The sequence below is a fragment of the Bos indicus genome, chromosome 22 (assembly GCF_029378745.1).
Source record: "Bos indicus isolate NIAB-ARS_2022 breed Sahiwal x Tharparkar chromosome 22, NIAB-ARS_B.indTharparkar_mat_pri_1.0, whole genome shotgun sequence".
NCBI lineage: Eukaryota > Metazoa > Chordata > Mammalia > Artiodactyla > Bovidae > Bos > Bos indicus.
In genome coordinates, this window is record NC_091781.1 from 4,751,374 (window position 1) to 4,763,376 (window position 12,003).

The window sequence follows — 12,003 nt, forward strand, 5'->3', positions numbered from 1 at the left end:
GACAAGAGGAATGGATAAAGAAGTGGTGGTACATATATACAATGGAATATTGCTGCTGCTAAGTCACTTCAGTCGTGTCCGACTCTGTTCGACCCCATAGACGGCAGCCCACCCGGCTCCCCCGTCCCTGGGATTCTCCAGGCAAGAACACTGGAGTGGGTTGCCATTTCCTTCTCCAATGCATGAAAGTGAAAAGTGAAAGTGAAGTCGCTCAGTCGTGTCTGACTCTGAGCAACCCCATGGACTGCAGCCTACCAGGCTCCTCTGCCCATGGGATTTTCCAGGCAAGAGTACTGGAGTGGGGTGCCATTGCCTTCTCCTAATGGAATATTACTCAACCATAAAAAAGGAACAAGATTGGGTCACTTGCAGAGACATGGATTGATCAAGAAAAATGCCCATGAGTTTTGAGTTAAGTTTTTTTGGGGGAAAAATTAGGACTAGAGCCCAGAAGACAGTATTTCAGATAGTGGAGAAATTGCACCCAAGAGCAGGGGGAGAGATCACTATACTTGGGATTTTGTTGAGAGGCATACACAAAGGAGATGATAAGAGTTAATTTCAAGCTTTCTTCTACACAGTTTTTTGTTCTTTCAAAATTCTGAGAATCCTAAAACCAGTATTTTATCGAACTTTCTCTATGCATGTAAAAAGAGCTAATTTTGGATGTCAACTACAGATTGGTGCTTGCCATCTACCCCTACAAGAACTAAATCATATACTGCTTCATCTGCTGACTTTAAACACCGCCTGAAAGGAGTTTAAGGTGGACAGCAGAAATGAGGCACCCTGTGGTCTGGGAAAAACTGACAGAACAGGTCTTCAGATAGTTATTTCAGAAGCCGATTTCATAAACCCAGTTCTTGTATCTCCTCATATCTAGAAAAGCATTAAGTTCCTTCATGGTGATAACTGCTCCTGGTGACAAGCAGAAACCTTCTGCAAAAAATATGTGCTTGATTGAATGTACCGCCCTTCACCAAAATCACATCTATAATACTGACCTTCCCCCCCTGCCTCTTGGGAGCAGTTTCTCAGAGCTATCTGAAATAGGGTCTCCCCAGTTTTAGTCATCACTCTGCACCCAATAAAACTTAACTCATAACTTTCATATGCATTTTTTTAAAGTCAGCATGGAGTTTCAAAAGTTTCACCCTAATCAGTTTTCTCTGGAGTCTGAAGAATATTATGGTGACCACACAATGTTTAAAAAACAATCATCTTTATCTTTAGTCATATTTTTATAGCTAAAATCCTTCTTAATGAATTACACCTGAATTCGCCACTTTACAAAAGGTAACAAGAATACCAATCACTCAAATGGAATACACACACACACACACACACACCAAAGACAGAACTGTCATAAGCCCTCGCACACTTACACATACACACACACACACCAAAGACAGAACTGTCATAAGCCCTCACACACTTACACATACACACACACACACACACACACACACACACACACACACACCCCCCAAAGACAGAATAGTCATAAGCACCCCTCCCCCACACATACACACCCCAAAGACAGAACTGTCATAAGCCCTCCAGAGGATATGGAGTCCCAGACAAACACCTCCCAACACATACAGGCCTCGATGGCAGATACATATCAGAACCAACTGGCAAAAATGCCCAAATAGCACTTTGTGCTCAAAAGAGAAGTTAGCCGGGTACACGCCGGAGGACTTAAGTCTTGGAACTCTTCAGCTAGTCCAGAAGCATCTTTCCGTTCCAACAAGGAAAAGCGTACACTGGCAGCCTGTGCTGAGCAGGGGAGAAGCTGGGAGGATCCTGGAAACAAATGGTTTCAGCAACTACAGGGAACATCCCCCAAACGCCCTCCCAGGGCCCGAGAGCCATGAGCAGCAGCTCATCACTGCCTTCCCAGCATCATGGCGGCAGCTCGGCCTGGGGGAAACCCCACCCTGGGAGCCAGCTATCGCGAGACCGCGGCCTCAGGTGGGCGCCAAAACCTGTTAGTGAAAGTGGATCCTGGTGCTCCCCGCTCAAAATCCAATAAAGAGGCAAGGTTGGTGGAAAAGAAAGTTTGCTTTATTTCGAAGGCTGGTAACCAAAGAGGGAGGGCAGACTCCTGTCCAAAGCCTGACTTCCCGCACTGACAACCAGCGGGCAAGAGCTCTTTTAGACAGAGGCAGGGAAAGGGCTCCATGCAGAAACAGCAGAGTCATCTTGGAATTGGTCATCAGTGGTCTGACAAGTGTCATCTTCATTGTTTTAAGTATAGTTAATCTTCAGTTCCAAATTAGTTTGTTCCCATTTCTTTGAATTCCTAATCCTTGGAACTGTGGCACCTTATGTTATAGCTACAGTTTGCTCTTTATGTGATTAACTTCTTCCATGTGGTGGAGGTTTCAGTACCTACAAGTCAGCTCACAGAACGTTTCTGAGTATTATCTATAGCCCTTGTTAAGTCACTTCAGTCGTGTCCGACTCTGTGTGACCCCATAGACGGCAGCCCACCAGGCTCCCCCGTCCCTGGGATTCTCCAGGTAAGAACACTGGAGTGGGTTGCCATTTCCTTCTCCAAGCCCTTGAGGAATGAAAGGTTCTTGACTTTGCTGTGTGTTACTCGCTCAGACGTGTCCGACTCTTTGTAACCCCATGGGGTGTAGCCCGCCAGGCTCCTCCATCCATGTGATTTTCCAGGCAAGAATACTGGACTGGGTTGCCATTTCCACAGACTATATAATTGTTTTGTCCTGATTGACCACTTTGTTTCCGCATTTTCTCATTTCTCTGATTAAACTTATTCTTAGGCTAAAGTTTTTCCCCAGACAAAAAGCTAGCTGAGGACATGGGGGCCCATGATTATAGGGGCCTCCCTTTTAGAAAGAAGGAATTGTTTGCATAAAACTAAGTTTTGTAATCTCCCACAATTCTATTGTTTTCTAGAAAAAAAAAAAAAAATGTGTACCTCCCCAGAAAGAGCCCAAAGTGCCCAGCAGTCCACAGCTGGAACCACCTGGACTTTCTTAAAAACTGAATTTGTTTAGCTTATTTTTAAAATTGTATTTATTAACTTTTGGCCGTGCTGGATCTTTGTTGCCACACAGGCTCTTCTCCAGCTGCGGCGATCGGGGACTACTCTCTAGATGCAGTGTGCAGGCCTCTCCTTGCGGTGGCTTCTCTTGTTTGAGAGCACAGGCTCTGAGGCACACGGGCTTCAGTAGCTGTGGTTCCCAGGCTCTAGAGCACAGGCTCAACAGCTGTGGTGCACAGACCTAGTTGCTCCAGGGCATGTGGGATCTCCCCGGACCAGGGCTCAAACCCGTGTCTCCTGCATTGGCAGGCAGATTCTTTACCACCGAGCCACCAGAGAAGCCCCCACCTGGGCTTTTACCTTGTGTGCTAATTAGCATGCCAGAACAAGGGACACAGGATGAGCCATCTGTAGGTTCAAATCCCAACTGTACATCCTACCATTTATGTGGTTGCCTCATTTATATGTTGATAATATGGTTGAGGGTGACCCTGAGACTTCACACATGGAAAACACTTCTTCTGTCTTATCCAATTAATGGACTTCCCTGGTGGCTCAGACGGTAAAGCATCTGCCTACAATGTGGGAGAACTGGTTTTGATCCCTGGGTCGGGAAGATCCCCTGGAGTAGGAAATGGCTACCCACTTCAGTACTCTTGCCTGGAAAATCCCATGGATGGAGGAGCCTGGTAGGCTACAGTCCATGGGGTGGCAAAGAGTTGGACACGACTGAGTGACTTCACTTTACATCCAATTAATGGTAGCTGTTAAGATTACGAATGTCAATATCTACTGAACCCAGGCATCCACAAGATCTGAGACATCACTTCTATAAACTCCTAGACCAGAAAATGTGTCCTACTAAATGGCAGGTCATGGCCTGTGATGTCAGCAGGCTAGTATGGAGACAATAATAGTAAGAATTATTAGGGTCTTTTTAGACCAAGTCACATGATAAAAATTACACATGTGCAATACCTTTTGTTTTGATGTTTAGTTGATTGACAATATTGTGTTAGTTTCAAGTGTATAGCAAAGGGATTCAGTTATATTTTTTTTCAGATACTTTTCCAGCATAGGTTATTGCAGGATATTGAACTTAGTTCCCTGTGCTATACAGTAAAATTCTTGTGGCTAATCTGTTTTCTACATAGAGGTTTGTATCTGTTAATCCCATATTCCTAAATTATTCCTCCCCCCACATTCCCCTTTGGTATCCGTAAGTTTGTTTTCTATATCTGTGAGTTTGTTTCTGTTTTGTATAAATTCACTTGTATTATTTTTTAGGTTCCACATACATTATATCATCTAATGTATATCTCTGTTTATCTGACTTACTTCACTTATTATGGTATTCCCTAGGTCAGGGGTCCCCAACCTCCAGGATCTAATGCCTAATGACCTAGGGTGGAGCAGATGAAATAATAATAAAGTGCACAGTAAATGTAATGCACTTGAATCATCCTCAAAGCATCCGCCACCTCCAGTTCGTGGAAAAATTGTCTCTCATGAAATTGGTCCCTGGTGCCAAAAAGGTTGGAGACTGCTCCTCTAGGTCCTTTATGGTTCGGTAAATTTCCATTGTATATCAAATTAAATACATATGTACACAAACACACACACACATATTGGGCTTCCCAGGCAGCTCCTGGTAAAGAATCTGCCTGCAGCAGGAGACCCAGAGACGCAAGTACAATCCCTGGGTCAGGAAGATCCCTGGAGAAGGGAATGGCAACCCACTCCAGTATTCTTGCCTGGGAAATCCCATGAACAGAGGAGCCTGGTGAGCTACAGTCCATGGGATCACAAGAGTCAGACATGACTTAGCAACTAAACTACAACATATAGATAGATAATAGATAGATACATATATGTCATATATTCTTAAGCCAATCATCCATTGATGGAGTCTTGGGTGGTTTCTGTATCTTGGCTATTGTAAATAGTGCTGCAGTGAACATTGGGTTGCATGTATCTTTTCTGCTTATGATTTTCTCTGGATATAACCCAGGAGTTGGATCACTGGATCATATGATAACTCTATTTTTACTTTTCTAAGGAACCAACATACTGTTCTCCATAGTGGCTGCACACATTCAGTATCTACTGAAGCCCCCTGGTGACTTCAGGAGTGCTGATGCTACCCCCACTTTATACGTAACAGACTGAGGTATAAGAAGTTAATTGCCTGAGACTAGAAAGAAGAGGAGCTCAGATTTGAACAAATGTCTAACTCTGTGGCTGCCCTCTTCACCAATGAGGTATAAGAACAAACATTTATAAAGCATTTGCTGGAGGAAATCACTCTATTAATTAAAAGACTTACTATTGCTTTCAGTCTTAATATAGTTGTATAAAATAAACTGAGTGTTATCTCATATCAATGAGATATTATCATGTGAGTTTAAAAATGTTAGCTGGACAGTCAGAATGAAGTATGGCCCTGTCTCCATTAGTTATATGGATTGTTGAAAGCTGTTATTATGAAATCATCCCCCTTCCATTTAAATAAGACAGACTGTAACAGAAGGCTTTTCACAAACCTGCTGTTTACCTAATAGAAGCATCTTGTGGTCATCTCAGAGGAATTCACTTTCCTGCTCGGCTGGCCGTGGAAGAGAAGGAGGGCCTTACAAACAGAGCCCTAGGCTTTGCTCAGCTGCTAGATTTCCATTAGCCACCAGAAGTCTGCCTGGGCACACTGTGTGTTTGCTCAGCCCAGGGTGGCATCTTCTCAAGACCCACTGTGGTCTGGAGAGCCTTCCAAAGTCCTGAGTCTGTAATAGAGTAAACAGCCTGCATAGCCAGGCTGTGGTTTTATAGCACAGCCCGTGAATGTCACCGGCTGAGCTAAACCTCAGCAAGACCAAATACCATGTATGACGGGTAAATATGTTCTCGTACCTGTGGGGACCTTAGCTATTTCCCGTAAAATAGTTCTTCACCACCAAACTATTGGAAATGTGATTGTAAAGTGCAGATAGGGAGAAGTTCATTCTCTGAGCTTTAGTGAGGAACTTTTCCCTAACCTAGGAACCATATTTTCCCTTGAGTTCAGATTAGGGTACATAGTAATCCTATGTATGTGACTATATGCAGGATATATATACACACACATATATATACATATATAAATATATACACTCACACACATATATACATATATGTATACATAGGATGCATAGGATATACACAGGCTATATATACAGAATACATACATACATGCATGCATGGATATTATATATATATACACACATATCTTATATCCATAGCTAGAAATTATGTACATGTCCTGGCTTTTCAAAATTATTTCTCCATGTTTTTTTTCCATTTTCTTGGAACAAGTCTCATCATTATTATTATCTCAGTTTATTTATCAGAAAACCACTGCTCAACAGGATTCAAGGATTTTGGTAAAATTTTTTTTTTTTTTTTGCCTTTCTGGGTCGTCATTGCTTTCTCTCTAATTGTGGTGAGAAGTGGCTACTGTTCTGTTCATGGCTCAGACAGTAAGGAATCTGCCTGCAATGCAGGAGACTTGGGTTCACACCCTGGGCAGGGAAAATCCCCTAGAGAAGGTAATGGCTACCCTCTCCACTATTCTCCATGGAGAATTGCATGGAGAGAGGAACCTGTTGGGCTACAGTACATGGGATCTCAAAGAGCTGGACATGACGGAGTGACTAACACTTCACTTCATTCTTCTCTTGTTGCAGAGCAGGGCTCTAAGCACGGGCTTAGTTGCTCTGCTGCATGTGGGATCTTCCAGGACCAGGGGCTGAACCCGTGTTCCCTACACTGGTAGGTGGATTCATATCCACTGCACCACCGGGGAAGTCCTTGCTAAGATGTAGTGAGTGGGAGAATTAGGATGCCTGTGGTCCTGCCTCTGCCTTTCCGCGCCCCACTCCATGTACAAAGCCCACAAGACCTTTGATACTGGTGGTAGCAATTCGTGGTCTGTGGAGCAGCAGCAGCCCCAGCACCTGGGAGCTTGCTAGAAAGGCAAAACCCCAGGCCCCGTCCAGACCTACTGAATCTGAACCTGCAATTTTAACAGGATATCCAGTTGACATTAATATCTGAGAAGTATCCTGCTAGTGACTCACAAGGGCAGCATCACCCTGCCTCCAACTGAAGAATACATTACCATGCGATAGCGTTTGGAATCATGTGTATTGAATACCAACAGAGAAGCTGAGATTATGCCATTTCTTAAGATATTGTACTAGCTTGAGGTCTGTAATTGTATCTTCACTTCTAGAAAATCCCATTTTGGGTACAAATGCAACTGCACCCACGGTTGCCTGTACGTCACCTAAGCCAGGTAATGAGGCTGTGTGTCTCTCCCCGCTCATGTAACACACCTTGGCATGAGCCAGGTGCACTGTGGGTAAGCCATGTGATGCTTGAGCCAGATACTCCATCAGCAGCTTTTGAGTAGATGCACGCTTTTAAATTAAAAGTTCAGTGCCGAGTAAATGCTTGTGAAATTGTAGTCCTCCTCCCATAAATCGTGCTGCTTCATAATGGATTACATTTGATGTTCTCAAGACAAATTATCTATCGGAAATCAATGCCATCTCCAATAGTTTTGCTGATAACCAGTTAAAGGAGCTCAGATAAGTCATTTAAATTCCTTGGTGCTTATTTTTCTTGCCTGCAGCGTTAGATCAGGTAATCTCTATGCATCTCATCCAAGCACAGAATTGGAATTTTAAGTGGTACGGAAGATTTATAGCATCTGGAAGAACGAAATGAATTCACAGCCAAATAATCCAAATAATATCTTTCCCTTCCTGCATTTTTTTGTGAATGGAATCTTCTGGATCCTTCATTCACTACAGTTAAGGCAACCATTTCCTTTCTTATCCCTAGCGGGAGAGAGCTTGTAAAATCTCAGCAATGTATAGTTCAGACCTCAAATGAAATCTTTGTGATTGAATGTCTAGGAGTTGCTGAAGCACTCCAAGGAATTCGAACTACAATCACAGGGCCAGATGCTGGGGAGCTGTAGTAGGTGGCCCAGGGGAGAGTATTTTTGGTGAAAAATTACACAACAGCAGAAACCTGAATCCTGAAAAGTAGGTTCCTTTTAGTACTAGGAGTATGCTTTTAATATAATCTCCTGAAGAATGGCCCATTCTCAATGTTTAGAATGGTCTAGGTCTCTTTATTGGAGAAGGCGATGGCACCCCACTCCAGTACTCTTGCCTGGAAAATCCCATGGACGGAGGAACCTGGTGGGCTGCAGTCCATGGGGTCGCAAATGGTCGGACACAACTGAGCAACTTCACTTTCACTTTTCACTTTTGTGAACTGGAGAAGGAAATGGCAACCCACTCCAGTGTTCTTGCCTGGAGAACCCCAGGGACAGGGGAGCCTGGTCGGCTGCCGTCTATGGGGTCGCACAGAGTTGGACACAACTGAATAGACTTAGCAGCAGCAGCAGCATGTCTTTTTATTCTTTTGATTTTTAAAGACTTTTTTTTTTTTAATGTGGACCATTTTTTTAAAGCCTTTATTGAATCTGTTACAATATTGTTTCTGTTTTTTGTTTGGTTTTTTGGCCAAGAGGTTTCATGCATTGGAGAAGGAAATGGCAACCCACTCCAGTGTTCTTGCCTGGAGAACCCCAGGGATGGGGGAGCCTGGTGGGCTGCCGTCTGTGGGGTCGCACAGAGTCAGACACGACTGAAGCGACTTAGCAGTAGCAGCAGCAGCAGCATGAAGGATAGTAGCTCCCCGGCCAGGAATTGAACCCACACCCCCTGCATTGAAAGGTGGAATCTTAACCATTGGACCATCAGGAAAGTCCCTGGGCCCTTTCATTCTTTATCAGGGATTTCCCTCTCAGTTTCCTGTGCAAACATGGCCAGTCTGTGAGCAGATATTTCAGATGAGACCCAGATCCTTAGGATGAGGGGGAGTGCTGTCTGGCTGGTCCTGGTATCTGAGGGGACAGCAGCATCCTAACCTCAGACCCCTGTCACCTGGGGTTGTAATAAAGGGGTGTGTGTGCATGTGTGGGTAGTGGGGACAGGGAGTTTTAGAAACAGAAAAATGAATTCCAAAGTCTAGCAAACATGGCATTGAGTGAAGTTCGATAATAATTAACAAAAGGCCTAATACAGTTCAATGACATGTTTCTAAGTTGAAAAGCTGATATGATTTTCCTTCAAGTGAGGCAAGATTCCAACCCTCCACTCATGTTTGTGAGTGGGGAGAGATGAGGACATGATGTAGAGCTCTCCAATACAGAGCAAGAATATTAGTGAGCAGTAACACCAGCAGCTCCCACAAGTGAGGTCAGGCACGGTCCAGGGGATTACCCCCTGACCTTGAGGTCCTCACACCTTCCTGGGCCCCTCATTTCTCAGGTTTTGGGGAACCCTAGGATCTCAGACTGGCAACACTTTATGAACGAGGACCCCTTAAGACCAAATGATTGTATAGACACTGGCCCAGATCAATCTTCTTAGCATTAAAAACCACAGACGTCTCATGGTTTTACATGAATCCCAAATACCAGCCTCCCTTTTCCAGCTGTTTTCTTTCCTTCCAGACCCACGTTTAAAGAAGGCATTTTATACCAGTGCATGCGCGTGCGCACACACACACACACACACACACACACACACAATTTCACTTGTAATAAGGCAATGTCCAGAGATATTTTGCACCATCACAACAGAAGGCAGGTTCTACGGGGCCTCAACAGTAGAGGAAAGGGATGCCACTAGACATCCCACAATCCCCCACAGGCCCAATCAGAAAGCAATTATTTGGCACCAAAACATCATTAGTGTTGAGGTTCAGAAACCTGGTTTAGCTCCATCATAGAACTGAGTCCACAGATGACACCAGGGTTTTATGTTATTTCATAGAGGAGGTGGGACCCACAGCACAGCCGTGCCAGTCCTCTCTAAAGAGATGTCCCTCTTCATGCTGACTTCATTCTTGCCAAGTCTGATTCCTTTAATAGGGTGACAGTCTCAGGACTGGATCAGAGGTAACCTGGTTGTAGTTCTGCTTTGGTGTCTAACTCCATGCTTGAAACATGGGAGCGCCTGACGGGTTCAGACTCTGATGCTTTACAGGCTTCAAAGTGATGTGTGGTCTGTGTCTCTGGAAACAGTCAACAAACCCCAGGAGCATCTGTCAGGGAAGAAAGTAAGGGGAGGTCTTCACTGCCTAGACAGTTCCCTCCAAGCTCAGGGGTATCTGATTGCATTCCCAAGAGGTCGCTGAAACAAAATGTGAGTCAGCCCATGAGCTGGGAAACCCGTGGTCGCCGGACGTATTTTTAATGAGACAGGAGTGCTGGGTGGTCTTTCTGGAGTCACAGAGTCTCCCACTCGCCCAGACCTGCCCTCACCGTGTGGGCCGCTCTCCTCGGGTCCCCTAGTATAGGAGGACTTCTGAGCTCTTGGGTCTAACACTGCAGCACTGGGCTCCAGGGAGCATGTGTAAGGCCTGGCAGGACTCAAAGGAGGGTTGTCTGCTAACCCTGCCTGCCCACCTGCCCAAGGCCCCAACACTCCTGTACTTGCTACCCTCACACCTGGCCAACATCGCGTGGGTGTTCAACCAAGAATGTTTCCAAAATAGCTTTTAAACCAGCTCTGCAGAATTCCAAAATCAAGTCGATGTGTCTCTAAGTGTGATAGTCACCTGAAAAAACCCTCTCCTGAAGGTCTCTGCCTCCAGCTCCGGGGTTAATGGAATGAAAGCCTTTTGCAGTTCACCATCAGGAGAGTCTGGGGGATAGGAGGAGCCTGTGGCTTAATTTTAGCACTCCACCACTTACCTTAGCTCATTTCTCTGGAAAATAGTTGAGGCTGGGGTGTGTTTTGTCTAGTTCATGTGAAATTCAGCAAAGAAGGAAATAAGGCAGTGTTTCCACATGTTCCTTACACAAAGGAACACATTTTGCTTTCTCTGTTTAGGGGGTGGGCAACCTATTAACAAAGTGTAGGCTGCGACCTTTGGCTGAAAACATTTGAAGGCAGTGAATCCAGGCTTCATCAGGTGACTCACAGGAAAACCATGGCCCCCTTGTCTCTACTTCCAGTGGTTCATGAGCGGTCATCCTAATCACCTGGAGGGCTGGTTACACGGATGCCACGTTTCCCATTTGGTCAGCCTGCGTGGGGCCCCGGAATCTACATTCCACACTTGTTCCCAGGTAATGCCAATGCAGCTGGTCTGGGATGATCCCTCTTTAGGAATGATTACACTATATATAAAGTAGATAACCAACAAGGGCCCACTGTATAGCACAGGGAACTATGTTCAGCATCTTTTAATAACCTCTAATGGAAAAGAATCTGAAAGAGTATATATACACATAGGTATACATACATTATACATACATATACATACATGAATCACTTTGCTGTACACCTGAAGCTAACACATTATAAACCAACTATATGTAAATTAAAAATACAGGGGAAAGAAAAAGAACCTTTATCCTGTATAATATTATCAGATAATATAATATTACAATAAATTATATTATATATCATATAATTAATACATTATAATATGTTATCAATGGTTTAATTAGTTTAAAAAGATTATTATTCATTCAACCTCCTCCTTAGGAATCTTATCTGTTGAAAAAATGTTCATAATTATAGCCCAACTTCTAAGACTCTTCAAAACTGACCCACTTCCCATCAATACTTTCCAAGCTCCATTCACACTTGGTTACAAGGCTGCTCTCCATCCCCAGATCATGGGGTCATTTATGCAGCGTCTTCTTCCGTTACCCTTGCCTGAGCTGAGTCCTACAAATGCGTTAAGAAACAGACTCAGCATTCCGTTCTGTTTCCCCACCAAGCAGAAACACTGGCTTTGACCCCCTGGTGGCCCCCACACTCTTAATGGCCAGCTCCTGTGTGCTCAGTCGCATCCAACTCTGTGACCTCTTGGAGTGTAGCCCACCAGGCTCCTCTGTCCATGGAATTTTCCAGGCGAGA